We start from the raw sequence: 24257 nt of genomic DNA on the forward strand, positions 1-24257 counted from the left end.
CTTTAGATCTACTTTGTTTGTCAGTTAATATTGTTCATTAGGTTCCACATATAAGTGAGATCATGTGATATTTGTCTTTTTCTGACTGGCTTACTTTACTTAGAATAATAGTCCTTACTTTTTATATAACTGGGCCAGTTTATAAAGTACAAGAATAATTTAGATAAAATTGGCTTAATGGACTTTGATAATGATTTAGGAATGAGTACAACTAGCCTTACAATGAAGTCACTCTGCTTTATGATATACTCCTAACAGCTGATATTGGATATACATTCTATAGGTTATAAAATTCACAGCCATAATATATGTAGGTCAAGACTTTGGTTCTTCTTCCAAAGGTCCAATGCTTGCCCCTAGAATCATCGCTGAAAACCAGTATCGGTGAAACATAACAAGTTTCATATGACTCTAAATAGTCTAAATTTAAAATGTATATATGGTATTTTTTCTATGATGTGTAACTCTTCTGTATATTTTCTTCTATAAAATTCAAGTTTCTATGATTTGCACACATTTCAATTACAAGGAACTTTATCAATTTTTGCTGTTCTTGGTAAACTTCACTCAATTTGTCTTTCACAACTAACTCTCCCTCTAGTGCTATCCACAGTTTTACTACAGCACAAAGCCAAGGCATAATTCAAGCACTTCATAATGTGTAAACCTCCCAGTAGATTATTTTCACAAATATATCATAAAGTGAAGTTGAATATCTGGAAAATAATAAAAGGAAATATATATAACCAAAGGCATAAAATCCTAATCTATTTCTCCTTAATCACACCTTTCTCATAGTTCTGAGAAACTTCTCTGTTCACATGGTAACCTATAATCTAGCATCTCTTAGTGACAAATGGAGATGCTGTTTCACTGGTAATAAGTAGTAAATTATAATTAGTCAACTTTCTAGAAAACTTGAGGATACTTATAGTATCCTTTCAAGAACAAAAATTGTTTCACTACAAACATGTTCTAAAATATGAGTTGCATGTGCACCAAATTCATGCCCAATACCTTTCAAAATTTGGAAGCAAAGCTTAGTCCATGTGTCAGTTAGCAAAGCATTAAAACAGCTAAGTGTATTTGAAAGATAATTTTTATTCAAATATTGATTGATTTCTAGTAGAGTGATTTTTGATGTGTCAATTTAATTCAATTGATTTTTGGAATGAACTTATTAATAGTCAATAGTCTCCAATTAATCAAACACTAACTAGATGTTACTATGAAGGTATTTTGCAGATGTTATTATGAAGGTATTTATTAGAGTCAGCTGGTAAGTTCTTAACCATCTAACTATAAGGAAAGTTATCCTAGATAATGTGGGTGGGTCTTATTGAGTGTTTTGGAAGGAAGGACTTAAAAGCAGGACTGAGGTTTCACTGGAAAGAAAAGAAATGACACCTGTAACTACAGTGTAAGCCATGCCCATGGATCAAGTCTTTCCATAATCCTCCCTTCATGACTACTTGTCCTAAGGATTAAGGACTTACTTGTCAGTTCTTATGAAAGTGTAAGGCAATTTTTTTTTATAATCTCTCTCTTTCCATGTGATGGTTAATTGTATGTATCAACTGGGCTAGGCTGTATAACCCACTGATCTAAGTGTTGTGAAAGTCTTATATATGTGGTTAATATCTACAATCAGTTGATTTTAAGTAAAGGAGATAACCCTTGATAATGTGAGTGAGCCTCATATGATCACCTGAAGTACTTAAGGGCAAAAACAAGGTTTCCCAAAGAAGAAAGTAACAAATGTGTGTGAGATATATATAGATACAGATCTCACATACACTTAATTTCCTATTATTATATAATACTTAGTTATATATTATATGTTATGTATAACATATAGTTTTCCATATTATGATAGTTCATGTAATATGTATTATATATAAAATATTAGTATTACACCTATCAGATCAGTTACAAATAGATTCAAAACACTGTATGCCTGGCCGGTGTCCCACAGTGGTTGAATATGGACCCATGAACCAGGAGGTCAAGGTTCAGTTCCTGGTCAGGTCACATGCCAGGATTGTGTGCTTGATCCCAGTGGGGGGCGTGCAAGAGGCAGCCAATCTATGATGTTTCTCTCTCATCGATGTTTCTATCTCTCTATCCCTCTCTCTTCCTCTCTCTCTAAAGATCAATACAATCATTTTTGAAAAAGACATTGTATTATGTTCTCTAGGAGATACAGACAGACAGGGAGCTCACTACCTGGTGGAAAACATAAAACAAAGAAAGAACGAATATTCAATAAAAATTATAATAAAACTATGAAAGAGGTAAATTTAATGTAGTTTGGAAGTTCAAAAGAGGAAGTTATAGATAATTGGATAAACCTAGGAAAGGTTAAACTTAATGATTTATCAATTTATATCTGATTTTGTTTAAATACAAAATATATAAAAGTTGCAGTTTTATTCCAGATCCAAACTTATTCAAAGCATATTACTTCCATTTAAAAATCCTTTTCACTGTGAACTCTTGAAAAATTAGCTGTACTTCATGGTTTCATAGATAGATATATTGATATACAATAAACATAGCTAACAGAGGATAGATTGATTAATTAGGATTCAGCAAATTACTATGACACTTTTGGGTGTTTAATTAATGACACAGTTTAGCTTAATACTTGGCTTAGAAATCTATTGTCCAGTAGGCAAAATATACATTATAAATCTTTGATATCATGTAAAAAAATTCAGAGTAAGAAGAAGGATAATTTGATTAGAATATCCCTAAAGGCAAGGAATCATTTCGTTAATTTAATATTTTACTATGCCACATACAATAACCTGCATGCACAGAGACCCTTAGTAAATATAAGTAAAATGTCTATGGTAATTACTATTCATTTCTGGAAAAAATAAAACTTTGCATTTAGCACAGAGTTGATATCATTAATGTGCTAGTGGTCAATCTTATTTCATAGAACAAATATGTTCTAATCATAATCCATTATATATCCTCTCAAAATAAATAAATATATATCTTGGTCACAGTTCCCCATTTGTTTTTTTCTCTAGTTCTCCATCTCATAATTTTTCTGTTCTTGTTTATTTCCCTTTCATTTTTGCTTTAAATATAGATAGCTGATAAAGCAAGTTGTGTTTTTTGTTTTGTTTTGTTTTGTTTTTTACTTATGAAGCTAAAAGAACCAAGGCACAGAAATCTATGAATCTCAGAGTATCTTGAAAATGAGAAAATCACTCTATTAAATTGAATAGAGAGCATTTCCCACCTAATCAAAAATTTAATACCAATCAGGCTCTTAGATAAAGAAACAAAATTAGGATTTTAGATGGGAAATAAAAAGAACTCTCTCCATGCAGTATGAACACAAGGTTAATATTGGTTGTCTTGGTGTGGGAAACCACATGGCAATAATACAACATATACACATAATAAGTTCAGGTTGAGTAAATTGCACCAAATGTCTCCCTGTTAGCATTTGTTCATATCTATTTTAAAATGTATTATGTTAAAATGTATTATGTTACCTCTCAGATGAAATAAAGGAGAAGCTCCAAGTGCAGGGTTATAAGTTCTCTTCTACCCACTGCAACGCTCTCTCAGCAGGGCACACTGTTCCTGAGAAGCAGGTACCATGACATTTTTAATTAGAGTTCTACTAATTAATCTCCCTGGAATGCTATATCTGAGAGAAGCAAATGCATTCTTTCATTAAAATCCAAGTCCTTTTCCATAAGAAACTAGTAATTTTCATTAACAGAAAAGGAAGCAAAACTTCAGAAAATTTGCTCCTAGTCTGGTATTCAGGGAAAAAATGTGAAGGTCTAAAACAACAGAAACCTCAATCAAATGATGAACAGTTTGCAATTGACAAGTATAGTGGTAGAATGTTATTTCTTAATAAATTCTACCCAAATAACTATTCAATTAAAGTGAGATAAGTCACTGAGTTAATGGTTTAACTGCATCAGCATAAAGTTTAATAATATTACTACTAAGTATCAAATCTTAACAAGGGAACAAGTATAGAGACCACCTTTCACTACCAATGGTAACTAATGTTATCTTTGCATGCCATTTGTAATAGACAGAAAATGTGTGACTTATTGCTCTTGGATTAAGGACCTGTTACCAACACAATTTGATTAATGCAGTAAGTATTGAATTTATACAACAATAACATGGTTATAAAAAACACTATATGATAAAGTATAAAAATATATAGTTGAAAATATCTCAAACTATGAGAATCATCCTGGAGTATAAAGTAAGGAAGGGTGCCCTTAATGCAAATTACTTCCAAATCCCATCTCCAAATTTCCCTATGAATGAGTCTCCAATGTAAACATTTTCCCTCAAGGTTATTTCAGGTAATGAAATAATTTATCTATATAGACTCAACTTTAAGCTTGTTGGAATTCAGTAAATAGCCTACACTTGTAAAGTTATAGTATAGCAACTCAACTAAGGCATAGAGATTGTGACATCTGAAATAAAGTCAGGTACTGAGAGGGAAAATGTAAAATCTATTGTTTGGACTCTTATAGACAAAGTGCTTGCATGAATTGTAGATTGTTATAAAGCTATTCAAAGTGTTTATTTTACAAGACAAAAGATCAATGAAACCAAGATCTGGTTTTTTGAAAGGATAAACAAGATTGATGAACCTCTAGCCAGGCTCACCAAGAAGCAAAGAGAAAGGAACCAAATAAACAAAATCAGAAATGAAAGAGGCAAAATAACAACAGACCCCACATAAAAAAAAGGATTGTTTAAAAATACTATGAACAACTCTATTCCAACCAACTAGACAACATTGAGAAAATGGATATATTCCTAGAAAAATACAACTTTCCAAAACTCAATCAGGAAGAATCTAAAAATCTCAATAGGCTGATAACTATGGAAGAAATTGAAGAAGTAATAAAAAACTTGCAGCAAACAAAAGCCTAGGGCCAGATGGCTTCACAGGGGAGTTTTACCAAACATTCAAGGAAGAACTAAAACCTATCCTCCTCAGACTATTCAAAAAAAATCAATAGGAAGGAACACTTCCAAGCTCATTCTATGAAGCCAGCATCACCCTAATACCAAAACCAGATAAAGACAACACAAAGAAAAAGAATTACAGGCCAATATCACTCATGAACATAGATGCCAAAATCCTCAACAAAATTCTAGCAAATCAGATCCAGCAGTACATCAGAAAGATCATACACCATGACCAAGTAGGATTTATCCTGAGGATGCAAGGATGGTACAATATCTGCAAATCAATAAATGTGATATATCACATAAACAAACTGAGAGTTAAAAATCACATAGTCATATCAATTGATGAAGAAAAAGCATTTGACAAAATCCAACACCCTTTCTTGATAAAAACTCTCAGCAAGGTGGGAATAGAAGGATCATACCTCAACATAATAAAAGCCATATATGACAAATCCACAGCCAACATCATACATAATGGACAAAAACTACAACTTTTTCCCCTAAGAACAAGAACAAGACAGGGATGCCCACTCTCACCACTCCTAATCGACATAGTATTGGAAGTATTAGCCATTGCTATTAGACAAGAAGAAGAAATAAAAGGCATCCAAATTGGAAAAGAAGAAGTTAAATTGTCCTTATTTGCAGATGACATGATACTGTACATAGAAAACCCTAAATAATCCATCAAAAATTATTTGACTTAATAAATGAATTTGAAAATGTAGCAGGATAAAAAATTAACACCAAGAAATATATGGCTTTTCTATACACTAATAGTGAACTTAAAGAAAAAGAGATTTAAAAAGCAATCCCATTTACCATTGCACAAAAAAAATTAAGATACCTAGGAATAAACTTAACTAAGGGGGTAAAAGAAATATACGCAGAAAATTATAGGACACTGAAAAAAGAGATAGAAGAAGACATAAACAGATGAAAGAACATACCATGTTCATGGATTAGTAGAATCAACATCATTAAAATGTCCATACTACCAATAGCAATCTACAGATTCAATGCACTCCCCATTAAAATACCCACGGTATATTTCACACATGTACAATGAACTTTCCAAAAATTCTTCTGGAAATAAAAAAAGACCCTGAATAGCTGCAGCAATCCTGGAAAGAAGAACAAAGTAGGTGGGATCTCAATACCAGATATCAAGCTGTATTACAAAGCCACTGTTCTCAAAACACCTCAAGAGGAAGGAACACTTCCAAGCTCATTCTATAAAGCCAGCATCACCCTATATGTCTATTCTTGGTACTGGCACAAGAACAGACATATAGATCAATGGAATAGAATAGAGAACCCAGAAATTGACCCAAACTACTATGCTTAATTAATATTTGATAAGACACATATGTAATAATGTAATCAATAAAGAAATTTAAAAAATAGAAAAAAATTAATATTTGACAAAGGATGCATGAACATACAATGGAGTCAAGACAGTCTTTTCAATAAATGGTGTTGGGAAAATTGGACAGATGCATATAAAAATGAAACTAGACCACCAACTTACACTATACACAAAAATAAACTCAAAATGGATAAAGGACTTAAACGTAAAATGGGAAACCACAAAAACTTAGAAGAATCCATAGGCAGCAAAATATCAGATATATGTTGTAGCAATATCTTTACCGATACAGCTCCTAGAATAATGGAGACTAAAGACAAAATAAACAAATAGGACCATATCAAAATGAAAAGCTTCTCCACAGTAAAAGAAACCATCCACAAAACAACAAGAAAGCCCACTGCATGGGAGAACATATTTGCCAATATCATCACCGATAAGGGTTTAATCTCCAACATTTACAGGGAACTCATACAACTTAACAAAAGGAAGATAAACAACCCAATCAAAAAATGGGCAATGGACCTAAATAGATACTTTTTGAAAGAAGACAGAAGGAAGGCCAAAAGACATATGAAAACATGCTCAAAGTCACTATCTGAGAGATGCAAATCAAAACAACAATGTGGTAGCACCTCACACCTGTCAGAATGGCTATCATCAACAAATCAAAAAACAAAAAGTGCTGGCGAGGATGCAGAGAAAAAGGAACCCTCGTGCACTACTGATGGGAATGGAGACTGGTACAGCCACTGTGGAGAACAGTAAGGGGTTTCCTCAAAAACCTAAAAATGGAACTCCCATTTGACCCAGAGATCCCGCTTCTAGAAATATATCCCAAGAAACTAGAAACATCAATCAGAATGGACATATGCACCCCTCTGTTCATAGTGGCACAATTCATCATAGCTAAGATTTGGAAACAGCTTCAGTGCCCCTCAGCAGATGAGTGGATTAGAAAACTGCGGTACATCTACACAATGTAATATTAGCTGTGGTAAAAAAGAAGGAATTCTTACCATTTGCAACAGCATGGATGGAACTGGAGAGCATTATGCTAAGTGAATAAGCCAGTCAGAAAAAGATAAATATCACATGATCTCACTCATTTGTGGAATATAATGAACAACATAAACTGATGAAAAACAGATTCAGAGACAGAGAAGCATTGATCAGATGCTCAATCCTCAGAGGGAAGGTAGGGGAGAGTGGGGGTAAGGGGGAGAGATCAACCAAGGGACTTGTATGCATGCATATAAACCTAACCAATGGACACAATTTTTTTAAATTTTTGTTGCAATGGTGAATGGGAATGTTTTTTAGTTTTTCTTTCTGTGAGTTCATTATTGGTATATAAAAAAAAGCCATAGATTTCTGGGTGTTAATTTTATATGCTGTACATTGACAAATTAACTTATTAAATTTAGTAGTTTTTGGTGGAGTCTTTAGGATTTTCTATGTATAATATCATGTAATATGCAAATAATGAGAGTTTTACTTCCTCCTTTCCAATTTGAATGCCTTTTATTTCTTCTTCTTATCTGATCACTATGGCTAGGACTTCCAGTACTATGTTGAATAAGAGTAGTGAAAGCAGACATCCATGTCTTGTTCCTGTTCTTTGGGGAAATGGTTTTAGTTTTTGCCCATTGAGTATGATGTTCGCTGTAGGTTAATCTTATGTGGCCTTTGTCATGTTGATATATGCTCCCTCTATTCCCACTTTGATGGGTTTTTATCAAAAATGGGTATTGGATTTTGTCTAATGCTTTTTCTGTGTCTGTTGATATGATCAAGTGATTTTTGTCTTTCAATTTGTTTATGTGATGTATCATGTTTATTGATTTGCAAGTATTGTACCAGCCTTGCATCCCTGGAATAAATCCAATTTGGTCATGGTGTATGATCTTTTTAATATATTGCTGGATGCAATTTGCTAATATTTTGTTGAGGCTTTTAGCATCTATGTTCATCAGGGATATTGGCTTATAATTCTTTCTTTGTAGTGTCTTTACCTGTTTTGGAATGAGGATAATACTGGCCCCATAAAAAGTGTTTGGAAGTGTTCCTTCCTCTTAGATTTTCTGAAGTAGTTTGAGTAAAGGTGTTAGTTTTTCTTTGAATGTTGTATAAAATTACCCTGTGAAGCTGTCCAGACCTGGGCTTTTGTTTGCTGGAAGTTTTTTGATTACTGCTTCTATTTCATCAGTTGTTATTGGCTTATTCAGGTTTTCTGATTCCTCCTGATTCAGTTTTGGGAGATTGTATTTTTCTAGAAATTTTTCCATTTCATCCACATTGTCCAGCTTGTTGGCATATAGTTGTTCATAGTATTTTCTTATAATCCTTTGTATTTCTGTGGTGTCAGTGGTTACTTTTCCACTTTCATTTCTGATTTTATTTATTTGGGTCCTCTTTCTTTCTTTGTGTGTGTGTGTGTGTGTTTATTTTTTTATGAGTCTGGCTAATGGTTTATCAATTTTGTGTATCCTTTCAAAGAATCAGCTCTTGGTTTCATTGACTTTTTGTATTGTTTTTTTTTTAAAGTCTATGTTATTTATTTCTGCTATAATCTTTATTATGTCCTTCCTTTCAATTACTATGGGTTTTTCGTGTTGTTCTCTTTCTAGTTCTTAAAGTGGTAGGGTAAAATAGTTTACTGCTGATTTTTCTTGTTTATTGAGTTATGTCTGTAGTGCTATGAACTTCCCTCTCAAGACTGATTTTGGGTTGTTGTGTGTTCATTTTCATTTGTTTCCAAGAATTTTTTTTAAAAAAATTTTTTCTTGATCTTGATGGTAAGCCATTCATTGTTTAATAACATATTATTTAGCCTCCATTTGTTTGAATGTTTTGGGGTGATTTTACTGAAGTTGATTTCTAATTTCATTCCACTATGATCTGAGAATATCCTTGATATGACTTAAGTCTTCTTGAACTTGTAGAGACTTGTTTTGTATGCTAATCTATAGTCTATCTTTGTGAATGATCCATGTGCACTTGAGAAGGATGTATGTTCTGCTGCTTTGGGGTGAAATGTTCTATAAATATCAATTAAATCTATATGATCCTTTAGAGTCACTGTTTCCTTGTTAAGTTTTTATTTGGAAGATCTATCCAGTGAAGTCAGTGGGGTGTGAAAGTCCTCTATTATGACTGTATTGTTGTCAATCTCCTATATTGGTTGCATATATGTTTACCAGGGTTATATTCCCTTGTTGGATTGATCCCTTTAGTATTATGCAGTGACCTTTGTTGTCACTTGTGATAGTCTTCATTTTAAAGTCTATTTTGTCAGATATCAGTATTGCTACTCTAGTTTTTGTTCTTTGCCATTTGCATGGTTTTTTCCCCCCATCCCTTCACTCTTATCCTGTGTGTGTCTTTTGTTCTGACGTAGGTCTCTTGAAGACAGCATACAGTTGGGTCATGTTTTTGTATCCATTTAGCTATCCTATGTCTTTTGATTGGAACGTTTAATCCATTTACATTTAGGGTTATTATTGATAGGTACTTATTTATTGCCATTGTAATTCTGTATGCCTAAGTTTCTCTCTCTGTTTCTTCTTCTCATTGCAGCAGTTCCTTTAGCATTTCTTGTAATGCTGGCTTGGTGGTGATATACTATTTTAGTTTTTTTGTTGTTTTTTTTTACTGGGATGCTCTTTATTTGACCATCTATTTTGAATGATAGCCTTGCTGGATATAGTAATCTTAGTTTCAGATCCTTTATTTCCTTACCTGAGTACTTCATGGTATTCCCTTCTGGCCTGTAATGTTTCTGATGAGAAATTGGGTTTTAGCCTTATAAGAGCTCCTTTGTAGGTAAAAGTTTGCTTTTCTCTTGCTGCCTTTAAGATACTCTCTTTGCCTTTAGCTTTTGGCATTTTAATTATGATGTGTCTGGGTGTGGGCCTGTTTGGGTTCTTCTTGTTTGGAATTCTCTGTGCCTCTTGAACTTGTATGGCATCTCCCTTTCTCAGGTTAGGGAAGTTTTTTTGCCATTATTTCTTCAAACATGTTCTCTATCCCTTTCTCCTTTTCTGCCTCTTTTGGCACATCAGCTATTCTAATATTGTTATGTTACATGTTGTCCCACAGCTCCCTTAAGCTGTCCTAGAGTTTTTTAATTGTTTTATTTTTCTTTTTGGTTCTCTGATTGAGTGATATTTTCAATTCTGTCTTCTAATTCACTGATTCAATCTTCAGCTTCCCCTAATCTGCTATGTATTCCTTCCAATGTGTTATTTGTGTTATGTCATTTTTTATCTCAGATTTTTCTGTCTTCATAGTTACTATATCTTTTTTTAATGCTGTTGAGCCCCTTTACCATCATTACTCTGAACTCTCAGATAAATTGTTTTTATCTCTGCTTCATTTATCTTTTCTTTAGGAGAATTCTCCTGTTCTTTCATTTGGGGGTTGTTTCTTTGTCTCCTCATTTTGAGTGTCTGGGTTTGTGACTATATATTAGGTAGATCCTCTACGCCCTTCACTCTTTAGTGCTGGACAGTGACAAAAACTGTTTCTGACTAATTAGATCAGACAAAGACTCAAAGCCTGAGACTACCTCTGCCTATAGACTGATAGGATTCCAACTTGAATTGACCCTAGGCAATCATCCTCAGGTGTGGCCAGAGTTTTTTTTTCAACAGGGTAGGGCAGTTGCTTCTGCCTGGAGGCTAATTGTTATTTTTAGTCTCTTAAATGGGCTCAGGGCAAGTTGTTTTCCAACAGAGTAGGTCAACTGTATTCCCCCAGGCGAGGCAAGTGTCTGTGTGGGAAAGATATCCTCTGCTGGGTGAGAGAATGACTCAGCACAGGAAACTCACAGGGTGTCTGCTTTCTGAGCTCCAACCCCTGAATCCCCAATCCTGGCTTCTGCTCACACAGCTTCAGTCCACTCTGCCCTCCCTCTGCCAGAGCACAAGGTGGGTGGCTCCACAGGGAATTTTGTTCATTTGCCCTTTAAGATGGTGCCTGATTTTTCACCTGTCATCCCCTAGGAGACAGGAACACTGCTGCTTTTCACAGCCAGATATCATGTGGGTACCCTTCTCAATTGTAGTACTCTCTGCTGGGGGCCCCATCTTGAGGATTAGATCCCAGAGTTCTCACTGGAAATCCCCCGCAGCTGAGATATCTCTCCTGAACTTCAGCTGCTATCTGTGGTCACCTGGCCAGCCCTTTCACACCTCTGCCCTCCTACTAGTCTCCATGCAGTCTACACTTTCAGTCCTTGGGTATCAGGGTTCTCTCTTATAAGTCTTTCATTGATTATTCAGGAAGTTGTTCTGTACTTCAGTTGGAATCCCAGTCTGTTCCTGAGAGTATGTCTATGCAGTATGCATTTACAGTGTCGCCATTTTTAATCTCTTCAGGAAAGTCATAATTTTATATCTAGTAAAACAATAATCAATTTCCCCTTTCAAATAATTGTTACAATTTCATAGTGTTGCTGGATCAAATATACTGTATTTTATTCTGAAAATATTTTATAGACAAAGATTCTGTCTATAAAATATTGTATACATGTATGAACAAAGTAGACCATAGGTGGCACGTGAATGAGAAAAACTTATGCATATAATTATGTATACAAATTATACACATATATGTATATTTAAAACAGATAAAATGGATCCAGAGTTAAATCTACATTAATTTAAGCATGAAGGTTACTAAAAATATGTACCCAACTCAATCTCATTGTAACTTTCTTCCCTCTCAGTGTTAACATTGACTATACCTAATACCTAGGTGTAACCATCTCTAATTGAAGCCCAATTTTTCCTTGCTGTCTTTCTGCAAATTCCAGTGGTGAACAGTTGCAACAGAAGCCAAAGGACAACCCAGGATCTATTGCACTGCCTACTGTAGCTTAAAAAAACCCACCAAATACACTATGCCCCTTTTTAAACCTTCATATTAGACAGTCATTGCACAATCATTTAAACCAGTCTAATGCTTCATTGTGGAAGAATAGTTTATGAATTGATTATTCATTGAAGCACCTAGCCAATGACTTCATAGGAATTACTGTAAGAGTTCTTTGCTTAAAAGTACTGCTGTTCAAAAAAAATTATTTGGAAAGAAATCCCAACCCAGTTATATTCCAGAATGCCATTATGGTTTTTTTAAAGTCTTTTGGAAAATTGAAGACTTCCTTACCAGAACTCTTTGAAAGGCATAAAAGTAGACTACTATTCCTAACAGAGTTCAGAACAGGGAAGAACAATGTAGAAAATATAGTAAGGTCTTCCCTCTTCTTGAATTTTTTGGAATAGTTTGAGAAAGACAAGTGTTAGTTCTTCTTTGAATGTTTGATAAAATTTTCCTGTGAAGCCATCTGGTCCAGGACATTTGTTTGTTGGGAGGGTTTTTTGTTGTTGTTTTGTTTTTTAATTACTGCTGCAACTATACTAGTTATAATCTGTCAATTCAGATACTCTGATTCTTCCTTATTCAATTTTGAAAGATTGTATGTTTATAAGAATTTATCCATTTCATCCAGATTGTCCAATCTTACAATCCTTTATATTTCTTTGGTGTTAATTATTCTCCTCATTCATCTGATTGTATTTATTCTTATCCTCTTGCTTAATTTTATTAACCAAGGTCACCCTAATAAATTCAGTAAGAATAGTAAAAAAATTTAAAATAAAAAATTAATTTACATAGACATAAGTAAATAAATTTTAAATAAAGGTAATATCTTCTCAAAAAAGAGAGAAAATATGTTAAGTACCTTTTGTTTACACCTCAAATGCATATGTTTATATACTCACTTAGCTTGTAGGTGATGCTTTGTTTAGAAAATATTAAGGGCTGGAGAAAACAAGATGGCGGCATAGCTAAACACTGGAAATTGCTGCCTCACGCAACCACTTCAAAAAAACAAATAAAAGACAAAACAGACATCATCCAGAACCACAGGAAGGCTGGCTAAGTGGAAATTCTACAACTAGAAGGAAAGAGGAAAGCACACTGAGACTCAGAGGAGGTGCGGAAGAAAAGTGCAGAGGTACGGAGGCACACATGGAAAAGGCTGGCAACTGAGGACACAGTTGTCTTTTTCAATCAGGAGGGAGTCTCAAGCTCCCGACTGCTCTGAACTCCAGTTCCGGGCGAGTCTCTGGGGACCCAGACTCATACTGGGAGAAAGTGGACTGTCTGGCATCGGTCGGAACTCGAGGGTGGCTTTCTGTCAGATGTGCTTGCAGCGATTACTGGGACACCGAGACACAGGGCCTCTAGGGTAGGACTGAGGAGCAGCTATAGCTGCTTGCTCCACCCTATTGATCCCCTGAGACCCTGCCCCACCCAAGCTGTGCACAGAGGCTTTTGCATATGAAAGGCCTGGCCCTTTGCAATCTGAAAATTACCCAAAAAACTGCAGCTGGTTCAGAGAGACTCAGAACTTTCAAAAGAATGCCCAAGGTCCCACAGTAGTTTGCATTGCTTCACAGTTGGGCCTCATCTGGGCACCTCCAAACCCCAAACAAAGAAGAAGAATCTGAAGATCTCTCCATAGCTCCTGCTGGGTAGCCTCAGGCAGAGGCTAAATTAGCATCTCCTTAGAGATCCAAGAGCCAGTGTACCCACTGGTCAGAGTGGGACCATCCATAATACAACTCCTCAGATCCATAAGGAACACACTCAGGGGGAAGACTCAGTGAGCACCAAAGCCCCACTGAAGCAAGTCTTGCCCCATAGGGTGTTTCCAGCACAGAAGTTCTCCCACTGCAGACACAGCTGATTCTCACAGCCAATTGGCCTGGAGGTCAATTCCCCCCAGTGATATCTACACCAATCAAGGCTTAACTACAACAAGGCTGTGCACAAAGACCACGAAGTGGTGCACCAAGAGTGTCCTCCTCAGGTAATTGCGGAGGCTGAGCCACTGGGCCCTATAGGACACTTAGCACAGAAAGCCACTCTATCAACACAGGGAAGCGTAAAAATGCAGAGACAAAGAAACAGGTCACAAATGACAGAAATGGAGGGAAGAAAACTACTGGATATAGAGTTCAAAACCACACTTATAAGGTTTTTCAACAATTTTCTAGAAACTGCCGATAAATTTAGTGAGAGCCTCAGGAAATCTAGTGAGACGCTCAAGGTTATGAAAAAGGATTACTTGAAATTAAGCATACACTGACTGAAAAAAAGAATATTATACAGAGTTCCAACAGCAGACTAGAGGATCACAAGAATCAAGTAAAATATTTGAAATATGAAGAAGCAAAAAACACCCAACCGGAAAAAAAAAAGAATCCTAAAATATGAAGGTGGTGTAAGGAGCCTCTGGGACAACTTCAAGCATACCAACATCTGAATTATGGGGGTGCCAGAAGAAGAAGGGAGAGAGCAAGATATTGAAAACCTATTTGAAGAAATAATGACACATCATAATTAAAATGCCAAGAGCAAAAGACAAAGAGAAAATCTTAAAAGCAGCAAGAGAAAAACAGTAAGTTACCTACAAGGGAGTACCCATACTACTGTCAGCTGATTTCTCAACAGAAACTATGCAGGCCAGAAGGGAGTGGCGAGAAATATTCAAAGTGATGAATAGCCAGAACCTACAACCAAGATTACTCTACCAGCAAAGCTATCATTCAGAACTGAAGGTCAGATAAAGAGCTTCACAGATAAGAAAAAGCTAAAGGAGTTCATCACCACCAAACCGGTATTATATGAAATGCTGAAAGGTATCCTTTAGGAAGAGGAAGAAGAATAAAAAGGTAAAGATACAAATTATGAACATCAAATACACATCTACAAGTGAATCTAAGAATCAAGTGAATAAATAATCTGATGAACAGAATAAACTGGTGAATATAATAGAATCAGAGGCATAGAAAGGGAGTGGACTGACTATTCTTGGGGCGGGGGAAAGGAGTGTGGGGGGTGCAGGAAGAGATTGAACAAAAATCGTACACCTATGGATGAGAACAGTGGAGGGGGTAAGGGCAGAGGGTGGGGTGGTAACCGGGTGGAGGGGAGCTATGGGGGGAAAAAAGAGGAACAACTGTAATCTGAACAATAAAGTTTTAATTCCAAAAAAGAAAATATTAAGGGCTTTAAAATAATAAAAATATATTTAAAATGCATTACAGGTTTAATTTTTTGTCTTTTTTATTTTTTATGTACTTATTTATTGCCTAAAGTTTTACATATGTCTCCTTTTTCCCTGATTGACCCCACCCCCATCCATTTCCACCCGGGGCAAGACCCCACCGCCCCAGTGTCTGTGTCCATTGGTTATGCTAATAGGAATGCAGGTTTAAATTTTAAAAATATCTTCAGAGTTAACCCCAGGGAGCCAAGCTAAATCAAATTTTTTCATAGAAAAGGCTTCTGATTAGGCTCAAAAAATGATTTAGATTAATATGTTGCTTTTGAAACTAAACTATAAATGGGGAAATATTTTTTTTTACTTGTTACATGTTATTCCTTACTTCCAAAATGATACCATATCCATCTTTAGCTCTAACAAAGAAAATCAGAAAAATATACCAAATTAAAAGAACATACTTCATAGCAAAGTTGATACAAGATCTAGCTAAATCCATATTTGGAATATATATATATATATATGTGGTTAGATGGTCTCTTTCTGCCAAAGACATTAGAGAAATTTTGTTTAGCCCCAATATTAGAAATTATAGATTTTTTCTACCATATTCTCACTAAGAATATTTCCATAGCTATGGACCCAAAGCAATGCAAATTATAGCCAGTATTTTTAAAACATTTAAAGACCTTTTATCTGCAAGAAGGCTGGGAAGTATGGTTGGGGAAAATGGTTGAGTATACAGTCCCATGGTATGGTTTTCAATATTCATGTATTTACAGTGCAATAAGTCTTGTTCCAGTCCCTTGCTTGTGATTAAGGAGAAGTTAGATGACACCAATCTATTTTAGACTTTTCTCTTGAATAATCACTAGCAGTCTACTTTGGTCTTTGAGTCAGGAAGTGATACAGTTGGTATAATAAAGAAAAATACAAAATATAAAGAAGTCATACTAATCTTTGAGAAAGTATGCTTAAAATTCATTTGTGTACCTGAAAGGGTATTTATATTTTGAGTAGGTAAAGGAAAGTTAATTGCCTTGCTGAACAAAAAAAGCATTCTGGTGCTGCTTCATAACAGTCCTACTTACTGAATATACCTATTGAGGCTGAAAAAGTTTTAACTTATATGCCAACCAGCTTGGTAGCTTCTCTAGTTAAGCTTACCCTACTCAGATCACTCCTTTGCTCTGTGTGGATACACAACTAATTTTTATACTATATTCACTTATACTCACTTGTTGAGTAGGAACAACACCTTTTGTTTACTCACAACCCGCTTATTCCATAATGCCTAGTAAATGTTCTCTGTACCTTTAAGCATGATCTTCACAGATACTCAATAAAATTTTGTGCTTAATAACATAATTAACATAAACAAAATGAGCAGGCAATAAATATTATTGATTGACTGGTATTATTCTAATTTTTTTTCCTAAATATCATTTAGGAGAGTTATTTCTTAAATCAAAGTCATTTATTTAGTATCATTGATCGTCTACATTATAAAAGGCCAGTGCTCGTTTTGGCAGCACATATACTAAAATTGGAACGATACAGAGGTTAGCATGGCCCCTGCGCAAGGATGACATGCAAATTCGTGAAGCGTTCCATATTTTAAAAAAAAAAAAAAAGGCCAGGAACCATCACGACCTAAATGACCAGATGGATGACAGGTCAACAGGAAGTGCATGGAGCACCCCTTAGTCCCTCTCCTGTGGCCCACAGGCTCCTATCACAGCAACGCTGGTGGCCAGTGGGCGGGTGGGGCAGCAGGGGTTGGGCGGGGTGAGGCGGGCATGGCAAGGTCATTAGCCTCCAACCTGGGGCTGGGCGGGAGGCCTAACCTGGCAGTTGTAGATCAGGTGTGGAGAGAGGCCCAGAGAGAAAGGCAGGGCCTGATCCACAGCCACTGCAGCTGCCAAGGCTGCTGGCGAGGCCCGGAGAGAGAGGGAGGCAGGGCCTGCTTTGGCGGCTGTGGATCAGGCCCAGAGATAGGCCCAGAGATAGTCCTGGAGATGCTGACTGGCATAGAAATTGATCAATCAGAACCAAATCTGGGTGAACTGTGAGTAGCCAATGGCTGCCTAGGAGGCGGAGCTTTTGACGCTGAGCTTTTGACATAGAAACTGACCTATTAGAACCTAATCTCGGTAAACTGTGACGTTTAGAACCTAAGGTGGGGGCTGAGCAGGGGTTTTAAGGGCAACAGCTGTTTGATGTAAGGTGTAAGAAAGCAGTTTCAATTTTTTAATGACTGGTTTGGCAGTATAGTGCATATGGCTGGCTCTCAGTCCAGATATAGGGATTATGTATTTTCGTCTGCCAAGAGTATCTCCTCCTGATGAAAAAGACCCCCCCCCATTTAAGCAATTCTATCCTATATAATCTATCTATACTACTAAAAGGGTAATATGCTAATTAGACTGGGTCATCTGGCCATCTTCCTGACGTCCTACTTCCTTCTGGACAAAGCCATGGTGGTGGTGCCTGAAGCAGAGGTTGTTAGAGGTAATCAGGCCAGCAGGGGAGGGCAGTTGGGGGTGATATCAGGCCAGCAGGGGGTTAGGGGCTATCAGGCTGGCAGGGAAAGGCAGTTGGGGGTGACCAGGCAGGCAGGGGAGGGCAACTGGGGACAAAATCAGGCCTGCAGGGGAGGGCATTTGGGGGTGTTCAGCCCAGCAGGGGAAAGCCATTGGGGGTGACCAGGCTGGCAAGGGAGAGCAATTTGGGTGATGAGGCCAGCAGGGGAGGAAGTTGGAGGTGACCAGGCCGGAAGGGGAGGGCCATTGGGGATGAACTGACCTGCAGGGGGAGGCAGTTGGGGGCGAGATCAGGCCTGCAGGGGAGGGCCATTGGTTGTGACCAGGCTGGCAGGGGGAGACCATTGGGGGTGACCAGGCAGGCAGGGGGAATCATTTAGGGGTGATCAGGCTGGCAGGGGAGGTGGTTAGGGGAAATCAGGCTGGCAGGCAGAGGCAGTTAGGGGTGATCAGGCAAATAGGCAGGTGAGCGGTTAGGAGCCGCTGTCCCCGATTGGAGAGGGTGCAGGCTGGGCTGAGGGAACCCCTCCATACACGAATTGCATGCACCAGGCCTTTAGTATTTAAATAATAGAAAGTAGAACTACATATTAATTTATTTTGAAATAGCCTCTCAGCTTACCACATTCAAGAACCTGTCCTAAATTATTCTTGCTAACCTTAGTATCAGTTAGCATAATTTTAATATAACTCCATATTGTCCAAATTCACTGGATACTCTCCTTTCAAGTCTCATAGTCTTCTAAATTTTGTTATGAGATGAACTCATTTAACTCCCCACTGTGCATAAGCAGCACTGTGTGTAAAGTGTTTCATGTCCTGAATAACAGAGTTTTAATATGATAAATGAGTTCCTGTGAGAGAAAAAAAATTCTATGTAATGAAGGACAATTTTAATTTAGAATGAATATACCTTGAAATTAGTTAAATAAAAATAGTGTTAATTGAGATAAATAATTTGATATTGGTTCATACAACTGTCAGTAGTCTATTGCAATATTCTGAATGAATAACTTAATAGAAAGTATACATAAACTGAAAAAGTCATGCCTAATAGAACAAATTTTACAAAATTCTAACAAAATAACATCTATTTACTTCTGAGATACTCTCTCCTTAGAAATTGGTATCATCAATCTCTGACACCAATCCCAGCTGTCACTATACTATCAGAATATGGAGTAGCTTAAGTGTTTGTTGTGCACTAAAACACCATAGTGGTTCTCTCAGTAAATTCCCATTTTGATTGATTTTAAAGTATATTCTCTCTAAATTAAGGTTGGCCTATTTTATCTAGGAATATTATATTCTTCACAGAAACTGTCATTTCTCTCATAAAGCCACTGTCAATCTTCTAATTCTTCCACAGCCTCTCTCAGACTGCCGCCTGCAGCTAAAAAAGTCAATGAGCATTCTTAAGTGGTAAGACTGTCCAGTGATTTTACTTATAGCACAAAACAATGTATTCAAAAAGACACATTAAAACTTTACAAGATATTAAACAAATGTGGGTTCTGAAAACAGTCCTTTATTACCAAGACACTTATAAAATACGAATCCCAAGATCCCCAGGAGCCTTCTTTAAAACTAGGCCTACATTCTGAGGTAACCGTGCTTCTATTGGAGCTTGTTCCCTGAGAGAACTCATACGGCATGTGATCTATCAATAGTCAATACAGTAAAAAGCACCTGGTAATCATCCTACTCCAGGGTAAGGTGCAGAAAACATACGTGAATATCTCCTTATGAATTTAAATTGCACTTCTAAGAGGCTTTTCCTTTTGTGCTTCCACATTTCCCTAATTATTTTAATTGCCTGAGCAATTATCATTTGTCAGTTCAGAAATTAAAGGGAAACAATGATAAATACTAGACTTTGAGTATTTATTCTTGTCACTAATAACTTTTTGCTTATTACCTCAATTTGAATGGCAATATTTTACTTTGGGTGAGAGTTATTTTTATTTCAACAAGTAGCTAAAAAGTCTTTGTGCTTTCCCTAAAATGATGCCTCTAAAGTGAGGCGAATTACATGTAGAAAAATCACATCAAAAATTTTCTTTTCATATAAAAGCATAAAGTCATAAGTGCACATTTCTTTTTAGAATTTTCATGGGAAATAGATGAAGTAGAGGAAAAATATGTAAACTAAAGAACAAAATATAGTACTATATAGGAGGCTTACTCTTTTGGTTATGCTTTAGGAAGTCACAAGAGTATATATTTCTCACTGTAAATATGAACTGATATAAAGTAGATCAGCAACAAATTCCAGAGCCACAAAATCTTCCCTGATATGATGAAAATTAGATAAGAATTCAGGAAGACTGGGACATCAAAAATTTGGGGGGGAAATACCAAATAAAATTAAAAACCAGGAAAAGAACTCTAGAAATCTGTATAGCGGTTCATTTGCATCTTTATAGAATACTAAGCTGAATGACCATTGGATGAAACTTCATAAGGTCAGGCAAAGAGCAAATATCAGGTCAAGAATAACTACTAGAGGGGGGAAAGTAAAAAAAACAAAACAAACAAACAAAAACAACTACCATTATTCATACAAAGCTAAGAGATGTTTGATTTCTCAGCAATTAGAGGAGAGAGACCTCATTGAAAACCCAAGGTATTCAGTATGAACACAAGGAAGTTCACAAAACAGGGATAGAACAAAATTGGTACTGGTAAATACATTTCTAGAAGTACACTAAGATACCTTTTAAAAAGATGCAAAAGGATTTAACAAACATACAATTATCTTCACTGCTTGTCAGAACAAAATTCATTACTGTTTATAGAAAAACATGTATAAATAGACACATGAAAATAATATTCACAATATGCAAAATACAGTAACATTCTATAGAAATTGAATTGTGAAAAAGCAGAAAATTGGTTGCCAGGGATCTAGAGGGAGAAGGAAATGAGGAATTCTTGCTAGAAAGATATAAATTTCAGTTAATGCAACACAAATAATTTCCAGAGGTCTGCTGAACAACTTAGTAACTATAGTTGGTATTACAGTACTATGAACTTTAAAATATGTTAAGAGCATAGAAATCATGTTAAGTGTTCTTACTACACACAACACACACACGGTAATTCAAGAAAATTTCTGGAGATGATGGATATGTCTAGTACCTTGATTGTGGTGATGACATCACTGGTATATGCATATGTTCAAACTCATCAAGATGTATACATTGAATGTATGCAATATTATGTATCATTTATATCTCAATAAAGCTTAAAAAATAGTATGCTAAAGGTCCCAGCAATTCCACTTCTGGAGCTATATCTAAACAAACCCAAAACACTAATTCAAAAGAATGCATGCACCCCTATGTTCATTTCAGCATTACCTTCAATAGCCAAAATTTGGAAGCAGCCCATGTGCCCATAAGTAGATGAGTTGATATAAAAACTATGGTACATTTACACAATTGAATACTACTAGTAATTGGTCGTAAAATAGAAGGAAATCTTGCCTTTTGCAATATCATGGATGGACCTGGAGAGTATTATGCTAAGTGAAATAAGCTATTCAGAGAAAAATAAATAGCATATCATTTCACTTATGTGTGGAATCTAATGAACAAAATAAACTAACAAACACAACAGAGACTCATAGATAGAGAGAACAGACTGATCGCTGTCAGAGGGGAGGGGAGTTGGGAGATTGGATGACAAATGTGAAGGGATTAAGCAAAAAGAAAAGCAAAAACTCATACACAGACAACAGTATGGTGAATATCAGAGGAAAAGGCTGTTAGGGAAGGTAAAGGAGCATAAGGGGTTATGATTTCTGACAAAAAGAAAGCGGACTTGGAGTGGTGATCACAACATACAATACAATATACAGATGATGTGTTGTAGAATTACTAAAGGTCCAGTGCATGAAATTCGTGAACGGGTAGGGTGCCCAGACTTGGCGATCAGGGCCAATCAGGTTCCCCGACTCCCATCTCCTCCTTCCCTCACTCCCTCAGCGCCCTGCCACCACCACTAGTTACCTGCCATGTTCTGTGCCACCCCCTGGTGGTCAGCACACGTCATAGCAAGTGATCAAACTCCTGATCTCATGGTCGAACTCCTGAGGGGACACTTTGCATATTAGCACTTTATATATATACTAGTAGCCCAGTGCACGAAATTCGTACACTGGGATGGGGGGGGGGGAAGGGCCCCTCAGTCTGGCCTTCACCCTCTCCAATCTGAAACCCCTCAGGGAATGTCCAACTACCTGTTTGTTCCCACACTTTTAACAGATAACAGCTCCATTGTTGTTTCTTTCTTATGCTTAAAACCATTGGAATTAGTAGGCATTCAAAGTGTGTATACATTTTGGGGGGACACCCTGTATATCTCTAGTCAGTGGTGAAAGAAACCAACAGCAGATTTGGAACCCCCAGACAGGGAACCTCGCTCACTCCCCACATGTCTCCCCTCTTCACTTTCCACCTTCATGGGCAGAAGGAGAATCAACGTTTTCTCTCATTAATTTGGAAAAGCACGTCCTGTCACCTGCTGCCTGGCAGGAGTGTGCTAGGTCCCAAGCAAGCGAGGCTCAGTCAAGGCAGCCTTCGCTCATGGGTGCTGGCACCCAAAGTGCACATTCCTCCTCTACAGTCGCCCCAACTATTCCACTGTTTCACTGAGAGGACGGAATTCCTCTCCACCTCTGGGTTCTTGATCTTGAACGCTGACCGAAGGCACCTCAGCGAGGGCCGCCCGCGCCCACCAGGTGTGTCTGTCTGCATCTTCTCCCGCCTCAGCACCTACATTAACTCTCTAGAGGTGATCTTGTAGCTGCACTGGCCTCCGTGGGAACAGGGCATCACCACTCTGCCCTCTCACTGTCATCTCACAGGCTCCCACCCTCAGCACCCAGACACTCTCCGAAGGATGTGAGCACATCAGAGGGGATGTGTACACATTCTGTAGGGGTGGTAGGCATGCTGGGTTGATGGAAGTGCGGTGGAGAAGCGGGGGGAACTTGTGCACGCCTTGGTTTGCAACTGTTGCAGGCGTGGGAGGGTGACAGTGTGCTGGGGGATGTTCAAACACCAGGGGGGGATGTGCACACCAGAGGCCTCTGGCTTTGCAGATCCGCAAACTCCCATGGTGTGGCCAGGAGGATGTCAGTCTGAACCACCACAGTGGCTGTCCCTGTGATCCTGCACCTTCTGGGCCAAGAGGCGGATCTTGCGCAGCCATTCCTGGGCACTGATGGCCTGCAGGCGCTACTTCAGCTCAGCCTGCAGGCTCAACTTGGCGCGCTCACAGCTGTCACCACTGCCATGTGGGGAGTACTGGCCGCCCTCTGCCGGCCTGCCTTCCCCGTCCAGAGGCTCTCTGTGCTGCTCACCTGCCCAGAGTGACTGGGGCTGGGTGAAAGCCAGGCGTCCTGCCCTGCCCAACCCCAGCCGATCCACCCCTGTGCAAGCTGCCGCCCCGCTGGGAAGGGTCATGGATCCAGATCCCTGGACCGCGGACAGCCTTAAGCACTGCCCCCCGCCCGGCAGGGTCACAGATCCGGGTCCCGGGACCATGGACAGCCTCAAGCACTGTCCCCCACCTGGCAGGGTCACGGATCTGGGTCCTGGGACCACGTACAGCCTCAAGCACTGCCCCCCGCCCGGCAGGGTCACAGATCCGTGTCTTGGTCCCGTAGATAGCCTCAAGCCCTGCCCCCTGCCCGCCAGGTCATGGATCCAGGTCCCAGACCATGGACAGCCTCAAGCGCTGCCCCCCGGCCACCAGGTCATGGATCCAGGTCCCTGACTGTGGACAGCCTCAAGTGCTGCCCCCCACCCGGCAGGGTCACAGATCAAGTCCCGGACCGCGGACAGCCTTGCTCACTGCTGCCCGCCTTCAGTATGCAAATTAGCCGCAATCTTGTTGCTTCATGGTGGGGGTCCCCCCTGGGGTGCCTGGCCAGCCTGGATGAGGGGATGATGGCTGTTTGCAGCTGGTCACACACCCTTCAGAATGGGGATCCCCACTGGGGTTCCTGGCCAGCCTGGGTGAGGGGCTGAGGGTCGTTTTCAGGCTGGCAGGTGACTGAAGCTCCCAACTTCTCCTTTTTTTCTTTTTTTTTTTTATTCTGGGATTTATTTACCTTCTATGGCTGTCACTGGAGCTGAGAGCCGGCTTTAGCTCTGAGGCCCGGCTCCAGCTCTGAGACCTGGGCTGCTGAAAGCAGGGATATGGGTTTGTTTGGATTCTATAATTGAAACACTGTTGCAATCCTGCTGGCTAAAGCCCAGCTGGTTGAAAGCAG

At 38.2% G+C, this 24257-nt stretch overlaps 1 long non-coding RNA gene and 1 other non-coding gene across 2 annotated transcripts in view; one reads left to right on the forward strand and one right to left on the reverse strand.

Annotated features, from left to right (window-relative positions):
* LOC132223884 (uncharacterized) overlaps positions 1-24257 on the reverse strand; it is a 298474-nt gene that overhangs the window by 154219 nt on the left and 119998 nt on the right. The window lies entirely within an intron of this gene.
* On the forward strand, positions 16948-17051 carry LOC132225333 (U6 spliceosomal RNA). Its single transcript, XR_009450857.1, has one exon. It is a non-coding gene; the product is annotated as a U6 spliceosomal RNA (small nuclear RNA).

The sequence above is a fragment of the Myotis daubentonii genome, chromosome X (assembly GCF_963259705.1).
Source record: "Myotis daubentonii chromosome X, mMyoDau2.1, whole genome shotgun sequence".
Classification (NCBI taxonomy): Eukaryota; Metazoa; Chordata; class Mammalia; order Chiroptera; family Vespertilionidae; genus Myotis; species Myotis daubentonii.